Source organism: Haemorhous mexicanus, chromosome Z (genome assembly GCF_027477595.1).
Source record: "Haemorhous mexicanus isolate bHaeMex1 chromosome Z, bHaeMex1.pri, whole genome shotgun sequence".
NCBI lineage: Eukaryota > Metazoa > Chordata > Aves > Passeriformes > Fringillidae > Haemorhous > Haemorhous mexicanus.
Window position 1 is genome coordinate 21443245 of NC_082381.1, and position 25977 is coordinate 21469221.

The 25977-nt window shown below is 51.4% G+C and overlaps 2 long non-coding RNA genes across 3 annotated transcripts in view; one reads left to right on the forward strand and one right to left on the reverse strand.

Moving 5' to 3' along the window:
* Nucleotides 1–23271, forward strand: part of LOC132341734 (uncharacterized) — a 33684-nt gene extending 10413 nt beyond the window's left edge. Inside the window, exons 1-5 of one of the 2 annotated variants that reach the window (XR_009490290.1) lie at nucleotides 17943–18104; nucleotides 19568–19688; nucleotides 20719–21339; nucleotides 21703–21819; nucleotides 22181–23271. This is a non-coding gene — a long non-coding RNA (uncharacterized LOC132341734). Of the gene's footprint in view, nucleotides 1–17942; nucleotides 18105–19567; nucleotides 19689–20718; nucleotides 21340–21702; nucleotides 21820–22180 lie in introns of those variants that run through there. The other variant, XR_009490291.1, reaches the window with a different exon arrangement.
* LOC132341738 (uncharacterized) lies at nucleotides 3845–6188 on the reverse strand. Its single transcript, XR_009490295.1, has 3 exons — nucleotides 5571–6188; nucleotides 5010–5127; nucleotides 3845–4632 (listed from the first exon to the last, which is right to left on the reverse strand). It is a non-coding gene; the product is annotated as an uncharacterized LOC132341738 (long non-coding RNA).
* Nucleotides 23272–25977: the final 2706 nt, after the last annotated feature.

Consider the following 25977-nt stretch of genomic DNA (forward strand, 5'->3'; position numbering starts at 1 on the left):
CACTGAAAGCAAAAGAAAGGAGGAAGTTTCTGCCCATTGGAAAGTCCCCGTTGGCCTGAAGGACTCTGCCTCTTCTTTCTCAGCAGCAGCTCAGCAGCCAGACACAGAGAAGGACAAGAGAGGGAGGGATGGTTGACTGGTGTGACAGTGTCACAGCACTTGCAAACAAGAGCTGAGTCTGTCAGTAAGATCTCTGCGGAGGCAAGTCCTTGCTGAGGATGAGGAGCTGTGTCACTTGTGCTTAGTTTGCATTGAGTTAAGGGCACGGTGGATTTTCATCCTGCAGGTGTGGCCCCTGTGACAACAGCCTGTTCATCCTTCAGGGGGCTTGTGCCCTCAGGGACAGTGCTGCTCTTGCCAGCACACCACAGTTTGTCCTCATGCCAAAGAGTCCCCGCAGAAATTACTTCCTAAAGTAACATTTTTCTTTTGCTCTCAACCCAAAGATTTAGATCTAGTGGTATAATAGAAACAAATCTTTTTCCCTGTTGTCTATCAGGACAGGAGGAAAATCCTATCGCACCAAGGTAGCAAGGCACTGATTTCACTTTCAGTGTGGAAATGACTTGCAGGAGCAAGTGAAGTAAATTCTGTGCTGGAACAGTGAAGTCCTGCCACCATAAATCAGTGTGGTGCCTGAAGGGTTTTGTAGCAGGTTTGCACCTAAGCTGCTGCTCAAGAAGTTTATAAGGTCCAACATAGACCTAAGGTTTGCAGAGCAGAGTTTAGGAGTTTAGGCTGACAGCTAAGGGAGCAGAAATTAAATGGTCTTTCCAACCCAGAAGGCTGGTGAGAAATGTTGGTATTTGTGCTCTCCTTCCTTGTTTAAAGGATAGCAACATGTTTGATGAGATTCTGGAATTGCAGCTAAAAATCATGGCCAGATGAAGTCACGTAAGTGGTTTTTGTGCATTTATAAATGTGGAGGTCAGTATCAGTGTAGCTGCTTCTGGTAATACAAAAAGCTCTTTCAAGACACTTCTTAAGAGAAATGTCTTTTTCCTTTTCACTCTTAACTGGAAAGCCCCTCCAGGATGTACAGCAAACAAGGTATCTTGATGTCTTTTCACAATAACAGAAAACTTCCCCTTTGATCAGCCTGAATTGCACAATTCTCATCACTATTAAAGAATTTCATTTAGTCTCTGCTGTAAATGAGTGATGTCTATGCAACAGGGTTGATAAAGGACAGACCCAAATTAACAAGAGGGGTTTTTGTTACAGCTACCATTACTCATCAAACACTTTAAACAACCCATACCATCGAGCCCAAAGCTAACATGGCTCCATGTTAAACATTTCTGATGGATTACACATCCTTGTGTGAAGATGGAATTAGGATTTAAAGCCAGTATTTCTGCAAATACAAGCATTGTGCAAGAACATTGCATATTCAAAATGGAAACCAAGTATCACCTGTACAAGGTAAATGCTGCAATAACATGAATACACTTCTCCCATCAGGTTCACGGGCAGCTTAACCAATTCTGTGCTTGCAAATCATCTGTTCTGGCATCTTTTTGGGGCCCTGAACTGAGAAAGTCACACCAAAATTCTGTGGGACCATGAAAATTTCTCCAGATACAAACCAGTCTCCAGGTGACACGAGTGACTGCAGCACCCTCCAATATCAGTGGGGGGCCAGGTTTGCTGTGCTCTCTTTGTCATTGTGGGTTTGTAATTCAGACTCACAGAGGGGCTTGGGTTGGAAGGGGCCTTAAAGACCCTCTAGATCAACCCCTCTGCCATGGGCAGGGACACCTTCCACTAGACCAGGTGGCTCAGAGCCCCTCCAAGCTTTGGCAAATACCCAAGGACACCTTTTTCTCTGTTTTGCAAGGTCAGATTTCCATGCTCACCTTCACAGAGGGCTCCAGTTTCACACACAGCATTGCTGGTTTGTCACTCTTATCTCCACAGCCCAGCAGAGATCCTATTTTGGATGGCTCTCCCTGCTCCCAAGGCCCCAGGGACTGGCCACTGCCTCTCCTCCTTCTGCTTTCCCTTCCAGGATCAGAGATTTCCTGCTGCTTCCTCCACGTCTGAGACAACTGGAGGAGATGAGGAACTGAGGAAGTGGCTTCTGACAGAGAGTTGATAACACTAAGCTGGGTATTTTTATCTCCTGCCAGTAAGCTGTCAGGCTGCTTACACAAATTCCTCCTGCTTGGAAAGGGCTGGTGTGAGCAGCAGGAATTGTTGCTGGTTGGAACTTTTCCAAGAGCTGGACCAAAGAAGCATTTTGTGGAAGGCCACCAGCTGCCCTCGGTCAGCAGCACGAGGTGTGAGGTTCCCTTTGAAAGCCATCGCTGCACCAGGACAGCCCGGCCTTCTCCAGAACCCAGAGCACCTTCCAGGCTTTTGGAATGGCCTCGTCCCTCACCCTGCAGAAGCAGGTTGCTGTTGGAACTCTCATATCCACAATTTCTGGCTGGATTGCTGTGTCTTACCACAGACAGCCCTGGAGACAACAGTGCAGACTCCATCTGCAGTAAAAGGGGACTTTGTTCCAGCTTTTCCCTTGGACCAGCGTGCAGCAAGCCCACCTGGGCCCCATTCAGGTCAGTGTGGGCCGGTAGTCAGCTTCTGCTGGGAATGTAAAGCTTTTCCCTAATTTCCACAGGGAATAATGGAGCAAACCCAGCTGCACCAACCCCCAAATTTCACTCTAAAAATGACAATTTTCATTTTCCTCTATTCAAGCCCTGAAGAAAACAACCTTTACTTGAGTGAGCTGGAGGCACAATGCCCTCCAAGATCATTCTTGAGCAGGACAGTATTCCAGGGGAAGATTGGCAAACCCAGAGTTTACTGGTGCTTAGGAAGCCTTGCAAAACCTTCCCACGGGCGGTGCTCTGGCACCCTCCTGAGCTCCTGGAGCCCTCACTCACCTCAGGCACAGTTTGGACAGCAGGGGAGGGTTCTGTGGGACTTGGGGACAGGAGGAGGGAAGGCTTTGCAAACACTGCCACGAGGGCAGGGCTGTTTTCATTTATGGTGCCAAGTGGTAGTACATCATCTTTGATTGAATGGGAGGTGCGGAAGGGCAAAAATTCTCAGTGATAAGAAGAGAGTGTCTCCAGTCACACAGCAAGGGAAGTGAAGGGGAAAGTGCAATCTGTATTTCATGGGAGGTGTTCAGTTTTTAACAAAATATTTTTGTGGAAGACGTGCCGAGGCAGTGGTGATTCAGAGCATTTCATCAGACTCACAGAGTATCCCCACATCTGCTCGGCCACATTTTCTCTCTTTTTTTCCTTGTGAATGATTGCTCCTGACAGGGTTGCTCCTGTTTGGAGTTCTGCTCTCAGTGGAGTCCTGGAGTTTTCTCAGAAGGCCTCTGCAGCGAGTTCTGAGCCAAGGCGTGGCTCTGCTGCCAGCCCAAATCTGCCCTTCCCTTGCCGAGCCTGAGTGCAGGTGGGGCATGTGCTGGCCATGGCCGGAGATTTCCATGGCCAAAATCCTCCAGCATTTCCATCTGCTCATGGCTTTGGGTAGCACAAATCACACAACAGCCATCGCAGCTGACAAATGGCATTTCCTGCAGATTGCCACAGCCGCACTGCTGATCCACAAATCCACCAGAATCAATTTCAGTTGAAAAATGTCATTTATTACAAACTGCTACACCCATGCTGACAATACAGAACTCAACAGATCTCAATTTAAGGTAAAACCAGCAATTTATTAGATTATTACAACCTGTCTATGTAAAAATATACAAATACCAAGTTCACTTAACCAAACTTGATTTATTGCTAGCCTCTACTATACACAACGCACTATACACAAAGATCAATTAGGAGTTTAACAACTTAATTTATTACATATTATTACAAATGCAGACCCTATATAGAAATACAAAAATATGCATTCCCTCTCTAAATAACCCAACAAGAATTCAATAGTTATGCAAGTATACATCTTTAAGCAGAATTAAATACATACATACATGAACATATATTAAAAAAAATCTATAACAATCTACAGATGTAAATATAGATTAAATATTATAAATTATATAAAATACATATATAAATACTTCAACCACAACTATTTTTAAATATACAAATATTACTGTACCAGTTTAAATACCAATCCAACTGCATTCATACAAATATACAGCTATGCATCTGGACACAAATGTAAATATATTTAAATACAAATACATCAATATACAATTAAAAATATAAAAATAGCCATCTGTACCGATACAAATACCAATACACTAATTTTAAAAGATATATACTGAAAACTACATTGATAAATATAAACACCTACAAAGCTGTACACATATGGAAAAATAACTAAACACAGATATTACAACATACATAAAAAAGTAGATACCTATTTACACAAATACGTAACTGCAAACCTGTATGAATATATCCATACGTACATAGAGAGTACATTAATAAATATAACAAGATACATACAGAAATATACCAATACAAATAGCAAGCTACATATGAAAATATCAATGTAATTATTAGTTAGTCCATGCTAGTCCATATATAATTAAACAGCACAAAAAGCAGAAGGATCCCAGCTGCCTCATCTTCAAAGCCTCTCCCTCGGTCTCCTCCTCCCATGCAGAGCAGCTCTCCTGGACAGGGACAGCAGATGGGACATCTGGCAAGCAAAGGGAACACTGAGTGAGTACGGGGACGTTTCCCTTGGCAGCAGCTGCACTTCCCTCAGGGGAGAGGAAATCTCAGAGCCTCCCCAGGAGGGCTGGAAAGAAAAAGCAGGCGAGCGGGCCAGGCTGTGGTGAGCGCAGCCGCGGCGGGACCGTCCCGCAGCCCCGGCAGCCCGGCACAGGCGGCACAGCTGCCAGGCCCTGCCGGCACAGCTGCCTTGGCCAAGGACAGCCCCTGTGCCGGCCGGGGCAGCTGCGCTGAGCAGCCCCAGCACGGGCAGGGCCCGCTCCTGCCCCGCCGGGCAGTGCCCACGGCCACAGCCCACACCGCCCTCAGCCCCACCCTGCCTGCCCGGGCCTGTGGCCTCACCCGAGCTCTCTCCAGGCTGGCAGCAGCAGGTCCCCGTTCCCTGCTCCTGCTGCTGGCCTTCAGCTTCTCCCTGCTGGCTCCCATCAGGCTCTGGCTGTCCACAAGGTCTTCCATGCAGCTGGGGCAAAAGTGGAGGCTTGGCAATTGGTTCCAAGGCCTGGCAGAGCTGCAGTCCTGGAGCCCTCTGTGCTCCCTGCTGGCTCCATCCATCCCCTCAGCCCCGCCCTGCTCTCACTGAACCCCCAGCCCCCTTCAGTTTCTTCAGGCCCTCACAGTCCTCTCATCCCCTCAGTCCCTTTCTGACCCATCCCATCCCATCCCATCCCATCCCATCCCATCCCATCCCATCCCATCCCATCCCATCCCATCCCATCCCATCCCATCCCATCCCATCCCATCCCCCTTAGACCTGCCAGCCCCTCAGCCTGTGCCACTTCCCTGTCACCTCAGTGCCACCATCGGCCTCGGCTGCCCCACAGCCCCCAACCCCAGCAGCAGCTCAGGCTCCCCGTCCCTTCAGCGCCACCGCCCCCTCAGCCCCCTCAGCCCCCTCTGTCTCACCGTCCTTCAGCAGCTCCTCAGGGGACAGTGCCTGGGGCCAGTGGCAGCTCCCACCGCTCCAGGGACAGCCGGGGCTGGAAGTGCTGCTCTGGCCGGCCCGGCCGCCAGTTCGGACCCAGCACAGGGAGAGGGGACACAGGGGGCACAGGGGGAAAAGCAAGAGGTGAGGAAGGCAGCTGAGAGGGCAAAGAGGTAAAAATGCAGCCCAGGCCTACGCAAACAGCAAGCTATCCATCAATATGTACATCTAAACACTCATATTCCTCTTACTATATAACTATACTCATTTTTAAATGAAACTTCATCTATATATTTTTTTAACTTTACACAAATAAAAATTTAACTCTGAAAATGTATAAATGTAAATTTATAATAAAATCTATCACTTCTCTAACTGAATACATATCCCCATTTAACTCCACAGATCTATCAATATAAGCACATATAAAGGGACCACTCTAATTTCTAAAAAGAGGTATAGACATTGACAAATAAAACCATAGGAATCTATAAACATATTTACAAACAGAGGAATTCTACCTGCCCGATGGTCACGGGCTCTCCTCTGTCTCCTCCTGCCACGCAGGGCAGCCCTCCTGGAGATGTTGGTCAGATGGCATCTGGGAAGCCAAGGGAACACTCAGTCAATATTGGCCCTTGTGCACCTTTCCCTTGGACAGCAATTCTCCTTCTATCAGAGACTGCCAAAGATGGCCTGAAAGGCTGACTCTCACTTGGCAATTTGAAGCCTGCCCTTAAAAGAACAGGGACCATTCCAGGTGTTCAAAAGTGTGTTTCAAAAACATTGAAGGATCTCAATAAAGTCTCAGCACTCGCAGCGCAAAGGGCACCCACGAGAGCCTGAATCACACACAGCCCCAGGAGCCACAAAGAAGCCCAGCCTTGTTCTTTGTGCTGACAGACAGACCTCAGTCCTCACTGAAATGCCTGAAGCTGAGGGCTGCTGGGAGCTGAGTCATGAACCAGCTCCATTACCAGGGCCATCTACCAACTGCCCCCTGCAGCGAGCAGCAGCTGCTCCAACTCGACCATCGGCTCTGGCAGGAAGGGCTGCGAGGGACAGAGCTCCCTACGAGGCCTGCAGGCTGCACCAGCATGGCTAAGGAATGGATCCAAAGCACTCCCTCTCTCCTCTTAGGTCTCCCTAATCAGGGCTCCTTCCAGCTTTCCCTTCTGATACTGGACTGACTGTGATGTTTCACTTGGCAGGCCTCTGATGTTCTGCTCCTTGTTTTTCTGGTGGGTCAGCACCAATACCAGCAGACTGGTACTACACTGAGTCAGTGATCTGGACTTCTAGCCTGACTTTTTGCTCTTCTTTTCCCCTGTTCCTTCAAGAGTCGCTCAGCCTGGCCTCCCCTGTCAGCCTGCAGCAAATTTATCCACCGATTTCAGCACAAGGCTGGGACACCCAACTTGGTGACACAACTTCCCCAAGGTCAGCTTTATTCCCTGCTCTCTTGCCACGGCACAGGACTCAGTGCCAGAGCCTCTGGAGAGGTGTGGAGGGCAGGGCTAAGGCAGCTTGTGCCAGTGCAGGATTTGAACTCAAGGCAGCAGGAAGCACCAAGCCTGCTCAGAGCAGCCATCTCACACCTCTCTAAACCAGTGAGGGCTCTGTCCTTACCAGGCTCCTCGGGCTCCTGGGAACTGTTCCTGCAGCTCTCAGTGCCAGATGAAGCTTCCTCTGCTGCAGCTCTGTCCACAGGCTCCCCTCCTGAGGAATCGGGGGCAACACTGACATTGTCCTGAGCAGAAAAACAAAAAGAAAGGAACCCAAAGATCACTCACTATTTTCCTGGAAACACATCAGGGATACGATAACTCTCCTTCTCCACTCCCAAAGGACATGGAGCACGGAGGAGGGAACACTGCACACACGGTTCACATGAGGAGCCTTTTAAACTCAGGATTCAGGTGGCCAAGGTGAAACTGAAGCTCTTACAAAATGACCTTTGAGACAAAACATGAGCACAGCAAACCAGGAGACACCAAGTGAGGGGACGTGCCCTCAAGCTCTGACCCTGGCTCAGGCCAGAGCTGGGAGAAATCAGCCAGCAGAAAGCCAGGGGCTCTCCCTGCTGCCAGCAAGGACAGAGCTCGCTGCCAGCCCTGCCCAGGGCTGGGTGCTGCAAACCCCCACACAAAGCACACTTTTCTGCCTGGGAGTCTCACCCACCCCCAGCCAAGCGCTCACACAACCCAGCACGAGGTGGTGCTTTTTGGAGCCCTCTGCTGCTGCCCCATGGGTATGATCCAGGCAAACATTTATGCACCCAGGGCATTCCCAGGATCACATTTGTGATCAGGGGCAAAAATCTGGACATTGGGACAGCAGGAAAAAAAAAACAACCCAAAAGACAGGAAAAGCCAGACAACCAAGTAGTGTTTCTATTCCACCGAGGAAGTAAATGTCCACAATGAAACACCTGCAAATTACCTTTGGACACAAGGATATTCTCACTATGACCAGTTCCAGAATATTCATCTCTGCTGTGACAGTCTGGCCAACAGGACCCCTAAAGATCCTAAAGATGGTTCTGAACCTGCAACGTTTTCTTTTATTACGGAATAAAATGCTTCTGAAAACTGCTAAGTCTGACTTTACAGAAGACAAAAGTCATGCCACTTGAAAGAAGGCACTGGTAAATCCAAAGAATCCGTCTCCCCACCTTGAGTTTGTCCTGCTTCATAATCATAAATGTACTGCAGGCAATTGGTCAGCACATGAACAGAAAGAGAGACATTCTTTGGCCAACACGTATAATATTCTGCAAAAGGACAGAGAGCTGCAGCTCCAGCCCTGCCCCAGCCACAGCTCTGGGAGCACATACACGCACGGCAGGGCTCACACAGCAGCAGCAGCTACAGCTGCAGTCCTGCCCTTGCTTGGCCTTGGCCTTCCCACCCAAAAGAGGCACAGCCCACACCTGCTGCTGGAACAGAGGCACCTCTGGCATGCCCCTCCCTGCACGGGACACTTGGCCTTCAGTGGCAATTCTCCAAACACTCTTCTCTTCTTTCCCAGCAAGAAAAACCTCTTTTTCATTTCTTCTTCATTCCCTTTCTCAAAAATCTTTCTTTCGCAAGAATAATTAAATAATTAAATCATGATGAAATAAGTTCAATTAAAGAAGCCTTTGCTTCTCCGCCATGTAACCACGTTTGAAAGCTCTCAGCCCAGCCCCTTTTTCCCCATCCAATGCAATTACCTGAGCAGAGGGAGATCTTTCAGACCGGGACATCCTGATCTCCCGAATCATCTTCTCGACGGCAAGGCCTAGATCTGCTGGCGACCATCTCTCCTGCCCAGGTGCGTTCTGTGCTGAGCTGCAGGCCGTCGATGCTGCACAAGCTGCACTGCCAGCTGGAGCGCTGGGCCCTGAAGTGCCCGGGGTGGCTGCAAGAATCCAAATGCGTTGGTCAGGCTCCACAATGTGGCTGGGGGACAGAGAGCTCGAGTGCTGCCTTGGATCAAACATCACGGGAAGCAGCCAGGAAAACCAGGCAGAGAATCTTTTGGCCTCCTAGGTGCCCCTTCCCGGTAGGCTTGACAACTTCTGGCCGACAATGAGAGAGCCTTATGGAAAACTACTTCAAAGGGTCACTTTTCCTAACCTTTTGCAAAAGCAAGGCTACAAGTCTTTTCCTACCTCGTGGGTCGTAGGCTGGGGGCTGCTGCTCCCTGGGGAGCTGCCGGAAGCTGCAGGGCTGGATGCCGAGCACGCCGCGCTCGGCCGGAGGCAGCTGCTCCCCGTAGAGCTCCTGCAAGTGGCTGCGGGGCCCCTCCCGGCCGAGCGGCAGTGGCCGCTCCCCGTGGAGCCCGAGGAAATGGCAGGGCGGGATGCCGAGCACCTCCCGCTCGGCGGGCGGCGGCCGCTCCCCGTAGAGCTCCTGGAAGCGGCTCGGCCCCTCCCGCCGGGCCGGCCCCGGCCGCTCCCTGTGCAGCAGGTGGAAGCTGCAGGGCGGGCGCCGGGCGAGCAGCGGCCGCTCCCCGGGGGGCTGCTGCAGGCGGCCTGGCAGGGGGCTGCGCAGCTCCCGCCCGTCCGGCAGCGTCCGCTCCCTGTGCAGCAGCAGGAAGCCGCTGGGCGGGCGCCCGGCTGGCAGCGGCGGCCGCTCCCTGGGCAGCGGCCTGAAGCGAGCGCGCCCGTGCCGCCCGTCCGGCAGCGGCTGCGCCCCGGGCAGCTGCTGGGAGCCGCAGGGCGGGCGCCGGCGGCCCTCCCGCCCCGCCGCCGGCCGCTGCCTGTTGGCCGCGCTGCGGCGCTTGATGCGCAGCAGGAGGTTGGGGCGGTCGCGGCGAAAGCAGGGGTTGCTGTAGTGAAGCCAGGCCCCGGCATCGCCCGGCGCAGCCGAGCCGAGCCAGCCCGGCACCTTGTGGAAGCCGTAGCGGTAGAGCTGCCGCACGAAGCTGCGGAACTGCGTGGCCCGGAAGGTGTGCGGCAGCGGGGCCCGCCCATCGCCACCGCCCCTCTGGGCGTCGCCCGAGCTGAGCAGCTCTCGCTCCAAGAGGGAGCGGTCGATGAGCAGCCCTGTGGCCCGGCTGTCCCAGCGCACGGAGCGGACGCGGGGACTGTTGGCCAGGCGCCAGAGCTTGGCGGGGAAGGTGCTGGCGCGGAGCCCGGCGGGCAGCGGCAGCTCCGCCATGGCGTCGATCGCCGACTGTGGCCGCAACGCCCGCAGCGCAACGGCCGCGGCTGCGCCGGCGGCGCGCGGCCTGAGGGGGGCGCTGCGCTCGGGCCCGCGAGCGCCCAGCGCGGCCCCGGCGCGGGCCGGACTTGGCGGGGACGAGCGCGGCAGAGCCGGGGCTGCGGGCACAGCGCGGGCGGGGCGGCTCCGGGGCCGGCCGGGCTCGGCTCCGCACGGCCTGGGCAAACCCTCTCTTTCCCTGGCTGCAGTCATCCTGCTGCCTTTGCTTTGCAATGCAACCCCAAAGCACCAAGGCAAGGAAGATAAAATTGCCGCTTCCCAGCCCCTCTTGATGCCCGGGGTTATTCCTGCCCAGGTCCAAGACTTCTCATTTCCCTTCCTTCAACTCCATCAGATTCCCCTCAGGCCAATTCTTTAGCCTGCCGAAGTCCCTCTGGATGGCAGGAGCATTTGGGCTGTCAGCTGCTCCTGCCACTTTTGTGTTCTCTGCAGACTTGCTGAGGGTAAACTGCTCCTCCAGGCGGGCCATGAATGAAGACATTAAAGAGTATCTGCCGCAGCATCAGCCCCTGGGGGTCAGAGCACCCGGGACTTGCCTCCAGCCCTACTTTGTGCCACTGATGACAGCCCTCATCTATTTTCCAGCCTTCCTCGCTGGGCATTTTGGCAGTTTGTGTTTAAGGCTGCTGTAGGAGGCTGTCTCAAAGGCTTGGGTGAAGCTGGGGTAGACATCATCCATTGCTCCACCCATATCCATCAGTCTGGCTGTCCTGTCACGGGCATTGGGTAGGTTAACCATTACTCCCAATCAACTTCTCCATTTGTCTGGCATGGTTTCCAGGATTAGTTACTCCACGGCTGGAGGCAAGGCTGACTGACCTGTATTTTCCTGTCCTTCTTACTCCCTTGGAAGAAATCAGTCTATTAGAGCAATTCTGGCTGTTTCTAGCTAGGCAATTCCAGCACAAATAACCAGTAAGAAAAATCAAGCTCTGAATAGAGTCGATTAAATTCTTCTTCAAATGTCTTCTTCATAGAATATAATTATACCTATTTTTCCAAAGACACGTAACTTAGATTTTCTTTCTGGATTAGACTGAGATGATAGGAATTGAGAGCTTCCAGAATTTTGATATTTTTGTTGTCTCCAACTGTTTGGAAAACTGTTTGAACACGGTGAAGACGTAGTGCTTTTGAAAATGCCATTCTGAATTTTGTATGCTTGTCTTCCATATAAAAGTCTGTACAAGAATGTTAGGAAACCTGTAACAACATTTCCTTGCTTTCAAAATGAGGAAATGCCAGAGTTTGTTTGATCTTTGGTTTTTTATCTTGAGTTTCTGATTCCCATATTTTTATATGCATGTGTATCTTTTTTTCGTATCATGGTGACATAGTCCGTTTTCCTGCAGATCCCAAAATCATCAGTGCTCAGAACAGCCGGTGGACAACTAATCAATATTCTTTTTCACCTCTTTTATTTCATATTAAACTCAGACACCATTGATCTCTTGGGAATCCAGGACAATGCAGGGAAGATTCAGCTATCAAGCCCTGTGAATTCTCTCTTCTCTCCTTTTCCATTCCCCTTGTCCTTCATCTCTTGCCTGACCTCAGGGCCCTTTCCCCTCCTGTCAGGCCCTCTGTTTGCTGCACTGCAGTGAAGCTCTCAGCTGTGGGTTCCCCAGCGTGGCAGCTCCAGGCTGGGAGCAGCAGAAGCCAACTGTGGCTGAGAGCTCAGACACGCCCTGGGCCAGCTCGGCTTTCAGCTGCCAGGGCAGCACGGAGGGAAAGGGGGCAAGAGAGAGCTGAGGACGCTGGCAGAGCAGCCCTTGGGCAGTGCAGGGTGAGAGTGGCTTAAACTGCAGCTGAGCCCCACTGCGGGGGCACAGGAGGCTGCTCTGCCACGGCTGGGGCTGTGCCATCCATCCAGGCAGGAAGGCAGTGCCAGTGGGCTCTGATGGGGGAGAGCAGGCTCCACCCATACCAAAACTTGGTCAGTCCTGCTAAAACCTCCCTTTGTCCTTCTGTCTGAACATTGAGAGTGGTTTGCAAAACAGAATGGAGGTGACACGAGACAATCAATTGTAACCTGTAAACAAATTTCCACGGGTTTTTTGTTTGCGTGGGGGTTTTTGGTTTGCTGTGGTGTTTGAGTTGGGTTTGGAGGTTTTTGCATGTGTGTGAGGCTCATATGTGTCCTAAAGTTCTTGTGCATTCATGAGGCTGTGGAGTGGCCTCCACGGCGATCTCCTTGGCCATGCACAAGCCCAGAGAGCAGCACTGGCACCTCAGGCCAAGCACAAAGGAGCACAGGATGATCTGCAGGGTGCTCTGTAACTGGTATGGCACTTGGAGCTGTTGTCCAGTGTGTAAGAACGACATCCCCTCTTCTTCAGATTCTCCTGAAAATGCCCACTGTGGTTGTTTTGTATGATGCAGCTCTCTTAAGCCCCTATCACACTGTATCTGCAGGAGCATTCACACAGATGTTTTCTCTGTGGGAGCTCAGCACATCACTTCTGATGTCCAGAGCTACCGAGAGAACCCTTGGGGGGCTCAAGAGTCTTGGAATGTTGCCAAAAGCACTTGGTGGCTTTATTTTGATCCATCTAGAGATGTGCCACCGATGTATGAGGAGATGGAACCTGTGAGAATCACTCGGGTGTAAATGGTGAAGGGAAGATATCATTATAGGGTGAATCACAAATTTTGGGTTTTTAGTACAGGGGGGTTGTAGACACAAGATGGAGGAATCAGGGTGTGCCACCAAGCTCTTCTTTCTTCTTCCTGTCTTCCATCTTCTGGAGTGGTGTTGGCATTTGGAGATTGGTCTGTGGTGAGGGTGTACTTGGTGACGAGGGTGATAGGTATTGGGGACAAAAGGTAAATATGATATACGTAGTTTTTGTTATAAAAGATGTGACCGCCTTGGGGGTGGGCAGAGTGCCTTTGGCTGCCGTGCTGGTCAGATCCTTCGGGCAGAGAAAGGACTTTTCAGATAAGAAATAATAAAAAATTCTAAAGACCAAAAAAACCTAGCGTCCAGACTCATCTTTTGAAGCCCAGCGTGCAAGAACCATCCTGAGCGTGTGTGGGGGCAGAGACAGACAGCCAGACCCCATACTTAAAGTTCAGATAAGCAATAAATATATCAGTGACTCTTACAGACAGGGAAAAGATGATTGTCAGCATGCAAAGAATGGCTTGTGTGGCCACACAGCAGGCCCTGCAGTTTCAAAAGAGAATTTCATTACATTTGGTGAGTTTTAAAGAAGCAAACGGAAAACAAAGATCTTTAAATGTTTGCAAGTATCATAGATAATTATGCAAGTGCTAATGTGAGAATCTACAGAGTGTCCTGTTAATGATACATGTAGTTGTGCAGGTTTTTTATTTGTTCATGGGTATGTTTGTGAAAATAAACACACGTAAAGGAATTGTTCTAACACTTTGCAGGAATATTTCAATGGGATGTATATTCATGCTCTAAGCTCTGTGTGCTGTGGCAAGAACACTGATGCCTATATAGCATGGTTTCCTTTTACAAAACACTTTTTCCCACTCATTTCCAACTTGTTCCCTGCTCTGCTTGGGTCAGCAGAGCAGTGCCATTCTGTCTCCACCTGGGATTTATCTGTCCCTTTCTTCTTCCTGTTCCAAAATCACCCTTAATCCCGGCCTCCCACAGCTCTGCCAAATGACAAAGTGCAGCACCAGTTCATGGGCTCCACACCTGGGCATTATTTGCTGCCCTTCTGCAGAACCCAGTGGAGATGTGTGGGCTGTGCAACCACTGGAGGATTTCTGTATTTTCACATCTCCATAATCATCATGCATTTAATGCTGCTTCTGCTCCTGAAGTCTCTCTATGTCCATTTACCTACTGCTATTGCTCAGGGTACCCGGTGCTTTTCAGCTGGAGCAGAATTGTTTTAGCAAACATCTGTGTGAATGCTCCTGCAGATACAGTGTGATAGGGGCTTAAGAGAGCTGCATCATACAAAACAACCACAGTGGGCATTTTCAGGAGAATCTGAAGAAGAGGGGAGGTCGTTCTTACACACTGGACAACAGCTCCAAGTGCCATACCAGTTACAGAGCACCCTGCAGATCATCCTGTGCTCCTTTGTGCTTGGCCTGAGGTGCCAGTGCTGCTCTCTGGGCTTGTGCATGGCCAAGGAGATCGCCGTGGAGGCCACTCCACAGCCTCATGAATGCACAAGAACTTTAGGACACATATGAGCCTCACACACATGCAAAAACCTCCAAACCCAACTCAAACACCACAGCAAACCAAAAACCCCCACGCAAACAAAAAACCCGTGGAAATTTGTTTACAGGTTACAATTGATTGTCTCGTGTCACCTCCATTCTGTTTTGCAAACCACTCTCAATGTTCAGACAGAAGGACAAAGGGAGGTTTTAGCAGGACTGACCAAGTTTTGGTATGGGTGGAGCCTGCTCTCCCCCATCAGAGCCCACTGGCACTGCCTTCCTGCCTGGATGGATGGCACAGCCCCGGCCGTGGCAGAGCAGCCTCCTGTGCCCCCGCAGTGGGGCTCAGCTGCAGTTTAAGCCACTCTCACCCTGCACTGCCCAAGGGCTGCTCTGCCAGCGTCCTCAGCTCTCTCTTGCCCCCTTTCCCTCCGTGCTGCCCTGGCAGCTGAAAGCCGAGCTGGCCCAGGGCGTGTCTGAGCTCTCAGCCACAGTTGGCTTCTGCTGCTCCCAGCCTGGAGCTGCCACGCTGGGGAACCCACAGCTGAGAGCTTCACTGCAGTGCAGCAAACAGAGGGCCTGACAGGAGGGGAAAGGGCCCTGAGGTCAGGCAAGAGATGAAGGACAAGGGGAATGGAAAAGGAGAGAAGAGAGAATTCACAGGGCTTGATAGCTGAATCTTCCCTGCATTGTCCTGGATTCCCAAGAGATCAATGGTGTCTGAGTTTAATATGAAATAAAAGAGGTGAAAAAGAATATTGATTAGTTGTCCACCATCAGTGCTGTTCTGAGCACTGATGATTTATGGATCTGCAGGAAAACGGACTATGTCACCATGATAGTAAAAAAAGATACACATGCATATAAAAATATGGGAATCAGAAACTCAAGATAAAAAACCAAAGATCAAACAAACTCTGGCATTTCCTCATTTTGAAAGCAAGGAAATGTTGTTACAGGTTTCCTAACATTCTTGTACAGACTTTTATATGGAAGACAAGCATACAAAATTCAGAATGGCATTTTCAAAAGCACTACGTCTTCACCGTGTTCAAACAGTTTTCCAAACAGTTGGAGACAACAAAAATATCAAAATTCTGGAAGCTCTCAATTCCTATCATCTCAGTCTAATCCAGAAAGAAAATCTAAGTTACATGTCTTTGGAAAAATAGGTATAATTATATTCTATGAAGAAGACATTTGAAGAAGAATTTAATAGACTCTATTCAGAGCTTGATTTTTCTTACTGGTTATTTGTGCTGGAATTGCCTAGCTAGAAACAGCCAGAATTGCTCTAATAGACTGATTTCTTCCAAGGGAGTAAGAAGGACAGGAAAATACAGGTCAGTCAGCCTTGCCTCCATCCCTGGAGTAACTAATCCTGGAAACCATTCCAGAGAAATGGAGAAGTTGATTGGGAGTAATGGTTAACCTACCCGATGCCCGTGACAGGACAGCCAGACTGATGGATATGGGTGGAGCAATGGATGATGTCTACCCCAGCTTCACCCAAGCCTTTGAGACAGCCTCCTACAGCAGCCTTAAACACAAACTGCCAAAATGCCCAGCGAGGAAGGCTGGAAAATGGATGAGGGCTGTCATCAGTGGCACAAAGTAGGGCTGGAGGCAAGTCCCGGGTGCTCTGACCCCCAGGGGCTGATGCTGGGGCAGATACTCTTTAATGTCTTCATTCATGGCCCGCCTGGAGGAGCAGTTTACCCTCAGCAAGTCTGCAGAGAACACAAAAGTGGCAGGAGCAGCTGACAGCCCAAATGCTCCTGCCAACCAGAGGGACTTCGGCAGGCTAAAGAATTGGCCTGAGGGGGATCTGATGGAGTTGAAGGAAGGGAAATGAGAAGTCTTGGACCTGGGCAGGAATAACCCCGGGCATCAAGAGGGGCTGGGAAGCGGCAATTTTATCTTCCTTGCCTTGGTGCTTAGGGGTTGCATTGCAAAGCAAAGGCAGCAGGATGACGGCAGCCAGGGAAAGAGAGGGTTTGCGGAGCCGAGCCCGGCCGGCCCCGGAGCCGCCCCGCCCGCGCTGTGCCCGCAGCCCCGGCTCTGCCGCGCTCGTCCCCGCCAAGTCCGGCCCGCGCCGGGGCCGCGCTGGGCGCGCGCGGGGGCCCGAGCGCAGCGCCCCCCTCAGGCCGCGCGCCGCCGGCGCAGCCGCGGCCGTTGCGCTGCGGGCGTTGCGGCCACAGTCGGCGATCGACGCCATGGCGGAGCTGCCGCTGCCCGCCGGGCTCCGCGCCAGCACCTTCCCCGCCAAGCTCTGGCGCCTGGCCAACAGTCCCCGCGTCCGCTCCGTGCGCTGGGACAGCCGGGCCACGGGGCTGCTCATCGATCGCTCCCTCTTGGAGCGAGAGCTGCTCAGCTCGGGCGACGCCCAGAGGGGCGGTGGCGATGGGCGGGCCCCGCTGCCGCACACCTTCCGGGCCACGCAGTTCCGCAGCTTCGTGCGGCAGCTCTACCGCTACGGCTTCCACAAGGTGCCGGGCTGGCTCGGCTCGGCTGCGCCAGGCGATGCCGGGGCCTGGCTCCACTACAGCAACCCCTGCTTTCGCCGCGACCGCCCCAACCTCCTGCTGCGCATCAAGCGCCGGAGCGCGGCCAACAGGCAGCGGCCGGCGGCGGGGCGGGAGGGCCGCCGGCGCCCGCCCTGCGGCTCCCAGCAGCTGCCCGGGGCGCGGCCGCTGCCGGACGGGCGGCACGGGCGCGCTCGCTTCAGGCCGCTGCCCAGGGAGCGGCCGCCGCTGCCGGCCGGGCGCCCGCCCAGCGGCTTCCTGCTGCTGCACAGGGAGCGGACGCTGCCGGACGGGCGGGAGCTGCGCAGCCCCCGGCCCGGCCGCCTGCAGCAGCCCCCCGGGGAGCGGCCGCTGCTCGCCCGGCGCCCGCCCTGCAGCTTCCACCTGCTGCACAGGGAGCGGCCGGGGCCGGCCCGGCGGGAGGGGCCGAGCCGCTTCCAGGAGCTCTACGGGGAGCGGCCGCCGCCCGCCGAGCGGGAGGTGCTCGGCATCCCGCCCTGCCATTTCCTCGGGCTCCACGGGGAGCGGCCGCTGCCGCTCGGCCGGGAGGGGCCCCGCAGCCACTTGCAGGAGCTCTACGGGGAGCAGCTGCCTCCGGCCGAGCACGGCATACTCGGCATCCAGCCCTGCAGCTTCCGGCAGCTCCCCAGGGAGCAGCAGCCCCCAGCCTACGACCCACGAGGTAGGAAAAGACTTGTAGCCTCGCTTTTGCAAAAGGTTTAGAAAAGTGACCCTTTGAAGTAGTTTTCCATAAGGCTCTCTCATTGTCGGCCAGAAGTTGTCAAGCCTACCGGGAAGAGGCACCTAGGAGGCCAAAAGATTCTCTGCCTGGTTTTCCTGGCTGCTTCCCGTGATGTTTGATCCAAGGCAGCACTCGAGCTCTGTGTCCCCCAGCCACATTGTGGAGCCTGACCAACGCGTTTGGATTCTTGCAGCCACCCCGGGCACTTCAGGGCCCAGCGCTCCAGCTGGCAGTGCAGCTTGTGCAGCATCGACGGCCTGCAGCTCAGCACAGAGCGCACCTGGGCAGGAGGGATGGTCGCCAGCAGATCTAGGCCTTGCCGTGGAGAAGACAATTCGGGAGATCAGGATGTCCCTGTCTGAAAGATCTCCCTCTGCTCAGGTAATTGCATTGGATGGGGATAAAAGGGGCTGGACTGAGAGCTTTCGAACGTGGTTACATGGCGGAGAAGCAAAGGCTTCTTTAATTGAACTTATTTCATCATGATTTAGTTATTTAATTCTTCTTGCGAAAGAAAGATTTCTGAGAGAGGGAATGAAGAAGAAATGAAAAAGAGGTTTTTCTTGCTGGGAAAGAGGAGAAGAGTGTTTGGAGAATTGCCACTGAAGGCCAAGTGTCCCGTGCAGGGAGGGACATGCCAGAGGTGCCTCTGTTCCAGCAGCAGGTGTGGGCTGTGCCTCTTTTGGGTGGGAAGGCCAAGGCCAAGCAAGGGCAGGACTGCAGCTGTAGCTGCTGCTGTGTGAGCCCTGCCATGCGTGTATGTGCTCCCAGAGCCGTGGCTGGGGCTGGGCTGGAGCTGCAGCTCTCTGTCCTTTTGCAGATTATTATACGTGTTGGCCAAAGAATGTCTCTCTTTCTGTTCATGTGCTGACCCATTGCCTGCAGTACATTTATGATTATGAAGCATGGCAAACTCAAGGTGGGGAGAGGGATTTTTTTGGATTTACCAATGCCTTCTTTTCAAGTGGCATCACTTTTGTCTTCTGTCAAGTCAGACTTAGCAGTTTTCAGAAGCATTTTATTCCGTAATAATAGGAAAACGTTGCAGGCTCGGAACCATCTTTAGAATCTCTAGGGGTCCTATTGGCCGTGCTGACGCAGAAGAGATGAATGTTCTGGAACTGGTCATAGTGAGAATATCTTTGTGTCCAAAGGTAATTTGCAGGTGCTTCATTGTGGACATTTACTTCCTCGTTGGAATAGAAACACTACTTGGTTGTCTGGCTTTTCCTGTCTTTTGGGTTGTTATTTTTTCCCGCTGTCCCAGTGTCCAGATTTTTGCCCCTGATCACAAATGCGATCCTGGGAATGCCCTGGGTGCATAAATGTTTGCCTGGATCGTACCCATGGGGCAGCAGCAGAGGGCTCCAAAAAGCACCACCTCGTGCTGGGTTGTGTGAGCGCTTGGCTGGGGGTGGTGAGACGCCCAGGCAGAAAAGTGTGCTTTGTGTGGGGGTTTGCAGCACCCAGCCCTGGGCAGGGCTGGCAGCGAGCTCTGTCCTTGCTGGCAGCAGGGAGAGCCCATGGCTTTCTGCTGGCTGATTTCTCCCAGCTCTGGCATGAGCCAGGGTCAGAGCTTGAGGGCACGTCCCCTCACTTGGTGTCTCCTGGTTTGCTGTGCGCATGTTTTGTCTCAGAGGTCATTTTGTAAGAGCTTCAGTTTCACCTTGGCCACCTGAATCCTGAGTTTAAAAGGCTCCTCATGTGAACCGGGTGGGCAGTGTTTCCTCCTCTGTGCTCCATGTGCTTTGGGAGAGGAGAAGGAGAGTTATCGTATCCCTGATGTGTTTCCAGGAAAATAGTGAGTGATCTTTGGGTTCCTTTCTTTCTGTTTTTCTGCTCAGGACAATGTCAGTGTTGCCTCCGATTCCTCAGGAGGGGAGCCTGTGGACAGAGCTGCAGCAGAGGAAGCTGCATCTGGCACCGAGAGCTGCAGGAACGGTTCCCAGGAGCCCGAGGAGCCTGGTAAGGACAGAGCCCTCACTGGTTTAGAGAGGTGGGAGATGGCTGCTCTGAGCAGGCTTGGTGCTTCCTGATGCCTTGAGTTCAAATCCTGCACTGGCACAAGCTGCCTTAGTCCTGCCCTCCACGCTTCTCCAGAGGCTCTGGCACTGAGTCCTGTGCCGTGGCAAGAGAGCAGGGAATAAAGCTGACCTTGGGGGAGTTGTGTCACCAAGTCGGGTGTCCCAGCCTTGTGCTGAAATCGGTGGATAAATTTGCTGCAGGCTGACAGGGGAGGCTAGGCTGAGCGACTCTTGAAGGAACAGGGGAAAAGAAGAGCAAAAAGTCAGGCTAGAAGTCCAGATCACTGACTCAATGTAGTACCAGTCTGCTGGTATTGGTGCTGACCCACCAGAAAAAAAGGAGCAGAACATCAGAGGCCAGCCAAGTGAAACATCACAGTCAGTCCAGTATCAGAATGGAAAGCTGGAATGAGCCCTGATTAGGGAGACCTAAGAGGAGAGAGGGAGCGCTTTGGATCCATTCCTTAGCCAAGCTGGTGCAGCCTGCAGGCCTCGTAGGGAGCTCTGTCCCTCGCAGCCCTTCCTGCCAGAGCCGATGGTCGAGTTGGAGCAGCTGCTGCTCGCTGCAGGGGGCAGTTGGTAGATGGCCCTGGTAATGGAGCTGGTTCATGACTCAGCTCCCAGTAGCCCTCAGCTTCAGGCATTTCAGTGAGGACTGAGGTCTGTCTGTCAGCACAGAGAAAGAACAAGGCTGGGCTTCTTTGTGGCTCCTGGGGCTGTGTGTGTTTCAAGCTCTCGTGGGTGCCCTTTGCACTGCGAGTGCTGAGACTTTATTGAGATCCTTCAGTGTTTTGGAACACGCTTTTGAACACTTGGAATGGTCCCTGTTCTTTTAAGGGCAGGCTTCAAATTGCCAAGTGAGAATCTGCCTTTCAGGCCATCTTTGACAGTCCCTGGTAGAAGGGCAATTGCTGTCCAGGGGAAAGGTGCACAAGGGCCAATATTGACTGAGCGTTCCCTTGGCTTCCCAGATGCCATCTGACCAACATCTCCAGGAGGGCTGCCCTGCCTGGCAGGAGGAGACAGAGGAGAGCCCGTGACCATCGGGCAGGTAGAATTCCTCTGTTTGTAAATATGTTTATAGATTCCTATGTTTTTATTTATCAAAGGGTATAGTTCTATTTACAGATTAGAGTGTTTTTTTTATATAAGCATATATTGATAGATCTGTAGAGTTAAATGGGGATATATATTCAGTTAGAGAAGTGATAGATTTTATTATAAATTTACACTTACAGATTTTCAGAGTTTAATTTTTTTTTGTGTAGAGTCCAGAAAAAATATATAGATGAAGTTATATTTATAAATGCGTACAGTTGCATAGTAAGAGGAATATGAGTGTTTAGATGTATAGATTGATGGATAGATTGCTGTTTGTGTAGGCCTAGGCTGCATTTTTAGCTCTTTGCCCCCTCGGCTGCCTTTCTCACCTCTTGCTTTTCCCCCTGTGCCCCCTGTGTCCCCTCTCCCTGTGCTGGGTCCGAGCTGGCGGCCAGCCAGCCGGAGCAGCACTTCCAGCCCCGGCTGTCCCTGGAGCAGTGGGAGCTGCCGCTGGCCCCAGGCACTGTCCCCTGAGGAGCTGCTGAAGGACGGTGAGCCAGAGGGGGCTGAGGGGGCTGAGGGGGCGGTGGCGCTGAAGGGACGGGGAGCCTGAGCTGCTGCTGGGGCTGGTGGCTGTGGGGCAGCCGAGGCCAATGGTGGCACTGAGGTGACAGGGAAGTGGCACAGGTTGAGGGGCTGGCAGGTCTAAGGGGGATGGGATGGGATGGGTCAGAAAGGGACTGAGGGGATGAGAGGACTGTGAGGGCCTGAAGAAACTGAAGGGGGCTGGGGGTTCAGTGAGAGCAGGGCGGGGCTGAGGGGATGGATGGAGCCAGCAGGGAGCACAGAGGGCTCCAGGACTGCAGCTCTGCCAGGCCTCGGAACCAATTGCAAAGCCTCCACTTTTGCCCCAGCTGCAAGGAAGACCTCGAAGACAGCGGAGACTGATGGGAGCCAGCAGGGAGAATCTGAAGGGCAGCAGCAGGAGCAGGGAACGGGGACCTGCTGCTGCCAGCCTGGAGAGAGATCGGGTGAGGCCACAGGCCCGGGCAGGCAGGGTGGGGCTGAGGGCGGCGTGGGCTGTGGCAGGAGCAGGAGCGGGCCCTGCCCGTGCTGGGGCCGCTCAGCGCAGCTGCCCCGGCCGGCACAGGGGCTGTCCTTGGCCAAGGCAGCTGTGCCGGCAGGGCCCGGCAGCTGTGCCGCCTGTGCCGGGCTGCCAGGGCTGCGGGATGGTCCCGCCGCTGCCGCGCTCACCACAGCCTGGCCCGCTCGCCTGCTTTTTCTTTCCAGCCCTCCTGGGGAGGCTCTGAGATTTCCTCTCCCCTGATGGAAGTGCAGCTGCTGCCAAGGGAAACGTCCCCGTACTCACTCAGTGTTCCCTTTGCTTGCCAGATGTCCCATCTGCTGTCCCTGTCCAGGAGAGCTGCTCTGCACGGGAGGAGTAGACCGAGGGAGAGAGGCTTTGAAGATGAGGCAGCTGGGATCCTTCTCCTTCATCTGCTGTTTGAAGATATACAGACTTGCATGCAGTCATTGATATTTACATCGATATTTTCATATGTAGCTTGCTATTTGTATTGGTATATTTCTATACGTATGTTGTTATATTTATTAATGTACTCTGTATATATGTACGTATATGTATATATGTACGTATAGATATATACATACAGGTTTGCAGTTACGTGTTTGTGTAATTATGTATCTAGTTTTTTATGTATGTTGTAATATCTGTGTTCAGTTATTTTTCCGTATGCGGTCAGCTTTGTAGGTGTTTATATTTATTGATGTAGTTTTCAGTATATGTCTTTTTAAATTAGTGTATTGGTATTTCTATTAGTAGATACGCCTATTTTTATATTTTTTATGTATATTGACCTATTTCTATTAAATGTTACGCATGTCTCCAGATGTATAGCTGTATATTTTTATGGATGCAGTTGGATTGCTGTTTAGATTGCTACAGCAATATTTGTATATTTTTAGATAGTTGTATATTTTTAGATAATATCTATTTTTATATATATTGTATATAAACTTTAATATTTAATCTATTTACATCTGTATATTTTTATAGTTATATATGTATTTTTGATATGTGCATATGTGTATGTATTTAATTATTTTTAAAGATGTATAGAGGGTATAGTTGCTTAACTCTATCTAGTGAATTCTTAGTTTAAGGCTGTTTTGAGATAGAATGCTTCTTTTTGTATTTCTATAAGGGGTCTACGTTTGTAGTAATATGTAATAAATTAAGCTGTTAAACGCCTAATTGATCTTTGTGTATAGTGAGTTGTGTATAGTAGAGACTAGCAATAAATCAAGTTTGGTTAAGTGAACTTGGTATTTGTATATTTTTACATAGACTGGTTGTAATAATCTAATAAATTGCTGGGTTTACCTTAAATTGAGATCTGTTGAGTTCTGTATTGTCAGCATGGGTGTAGCAGTTTGTAATAAATGACATTTTTCAGCTAAAATTGATTCTGGTGGATTTGGGGATCAGCAGTGCAGCTGTGGCAATCTGCAGGAAATGCCATTTGTCAGCTGCGATGGGTGTTGTGTGATTTGTGCTACCCAAAGCCATGAGCAGATGGAAATGCTGGAGGATTTTGGCCATGGAAATCTCCGGCCATGGCCAGCACATGCCCCACCAGCACTCAGGCTGGGCAAGGGAAGGGCAGATTTGGGCTGGCAGCAGAGCCACGCCTTGGCTCAGAACTCGCTGCAGAGGCCTGCTGAGAAAACTCCGGGACTCCACTGAGAGCAGAACTCCAAGCAGGAGCAACCCTGGAAGGAGCAATCATTCACAAGGAAAAAAAGAGAGAAAATGTGGCCGAGCAGATGTGGGGATACTCTGTGAGTCTGATGAAATGCTCTGAATCACCACTGCCTCGGCACGTCTTCCGCAAAAATATTTTGTTAAAAACTGAACACCTCCCATGGAATACAGATTGCACTTTCCCCTTCACTTCCCTTGCTGTGTGACTGGAGACACTCTCTCCTTATCACTGAGAATTTTTGCCCTTCCGCACCTCCCATTAAATCAAAGACGATGTACTACCTCTTGGCACCATAAATGAAAACAGCCCTGCCCTCGTGGCAGTGTTTGCAAAGCCTTCCCTCCTCCTGTCCCCACGTCTCACGGAACCCTCCCCTGCTGTTGTCCAAACTGTGCCTGAGGTGAGTGAGGGCTCCAGGAGCTCTGGAGGGTGCCAGAGCACCGCCCGTGGGAAGGTTTTGCAAGGCTTCCTAAGCACCAGTAAACTCTGGGTTTGCCAATCTTCCCCTGGAATACTGTCCTGCTCAAGAATGATCTTGGAGGGCACTGTGCCTCCAGCTCACTCAAAGTTTGTTTTCTTCAAGGCTTGAATAGAGGAAAATGAAAATTGTCATTTTTAGAGTGAAATTTGGGGGATGGTGCAGCTGGGTTTGCTCCATTATTCCCTGTGGAAATTAGGGAAAAGCTTTACATTCCCAGCAGAAGCTGACTACCGGCTCACACTGACCTGAATGGGGCCCAGGTGGGCTTGCTGCACGCTGGTCCAAGGGAAAAGCTGGAACAAAGTCCCCTTTTACTGCAGATGGAGTCTGCACTGTTGTCTCCAGGGCTGTCTGTGGTAAGACACAGCAATCCAGCCAGAAACTGTGGATATGAGAGTTCCAACAGCAATCTGCTTCCTGTTCCCGCTTCCAAAGCTTCCTGTTCCCTGCCCCTTTTCTCCTGTACAGGGGACACAAGACTTAAAAGGAATAAGCTGAGCAATCTGTGAACCTTTGGGAATAGATACAGGAGGGAATATGTTCTAACCATAATTTAACAACCCCTTGATAGTCTGCATCAATACCCCAGGGATTATATGCAATTCCTTTTTACTGGCAGATGATCTCCCTAACAGAAAAGCACTAAGCCCACCCCGCAAGGGTCCTTTTACATTGGCGTCTATCAGGTGCGCAGCAGAGTCCGTGATGGTGACGTCTACTGCGGTGCCCAAGTCCATTCTGGCACTTCCGGCTGTTGACGATTTGAGTGAGTGAAGTCCCCCTCCTCCTCCACGGTGGGAGGCTGAGCTATCCAGGCAGCTCTCCGTATTTGTTTCTGCACATGAGGAGATAATGCTTTTCCAAGGTAGTTTCCCTGGAACCAACAATCCTTAGTATTGTGTTTATCTTTTTTGCAGAGAGAACAAAATTTTTTCATAACTGCAAAGCGACACTGACTCCGAACATGTCCGATTTTGCCCCACCCAAAGCACTTAACGTTCTTTCCCTCTGCTTTCTTTTGCAGTTTTGAAATCAGTGGTTCTACTGCACCCTGTACTGCAACAGCTACATAGGACGCCTTTTGCCTTTCTGTATTCCTAGCCGTCAGTTCCAGCATTTCTGTAACATCAGTTCCCTTTTTTTAATGTACCCAAAATCTGCCAAGTTTTATCATTAGCATTGTCAAAAGCCAGCATATTAAACAATCGTACCTTTGTGTCTGAATCCAAATCGGGATGATCATAAATAGCCTCATGCCATCTGTCCACAAATTTATCCAAGTCCTCACTCCCTCCTTGGTGAATTTGTGTAAAAGACTAAGTGTGTAACCCATCTGGAAGTGCAAGAATGGCATTATAGGCTAGTTGTTGGCTCATCTGTAAAACTTCATCAGTGCTCCTAGCCTGGGCAGTGGCAGTAGCCCAGGGCCCTTTTCCAAGTACCTGTTGTGCTGGTAAACCATACAGAGGATCACCTTGTGCCCGAGGTTGTGCTGCTTCCTGGGCACACTTCTCCTCCCGGCTTTTGTGGAACATCACCTGCTGGTGGGGTGGCATTATAAGCCTGATTAGGGTATGCACATCAGCTGGAATAAATGTGTTAGAGGTAAAAACATACTGCAAAAGTGACTGTGCAAGCTGGGATTTTAAACCAAAATGTGAGATTGCAGCTGTTACCCTCTCTAAAATCTTCCAATCAAAAGAATTGGAAGACTCTACCTGCAGCATTAGTTACTACAGGAAAAGCCTGTATGTCATTTGTGAGAAAAGTCCCTTCTACAATGGCTTCTGTAATAACCCCCTGCCACTTGCCTTTCTGCGCTGCTTCTCTTTCACAGTCGCATTCCAATTCTAATTCCACATTCTTTACAGCATGAGAGGGAGGATTTCGTTTAACCAGCTTGGATGCTGGCTCAGAGACAA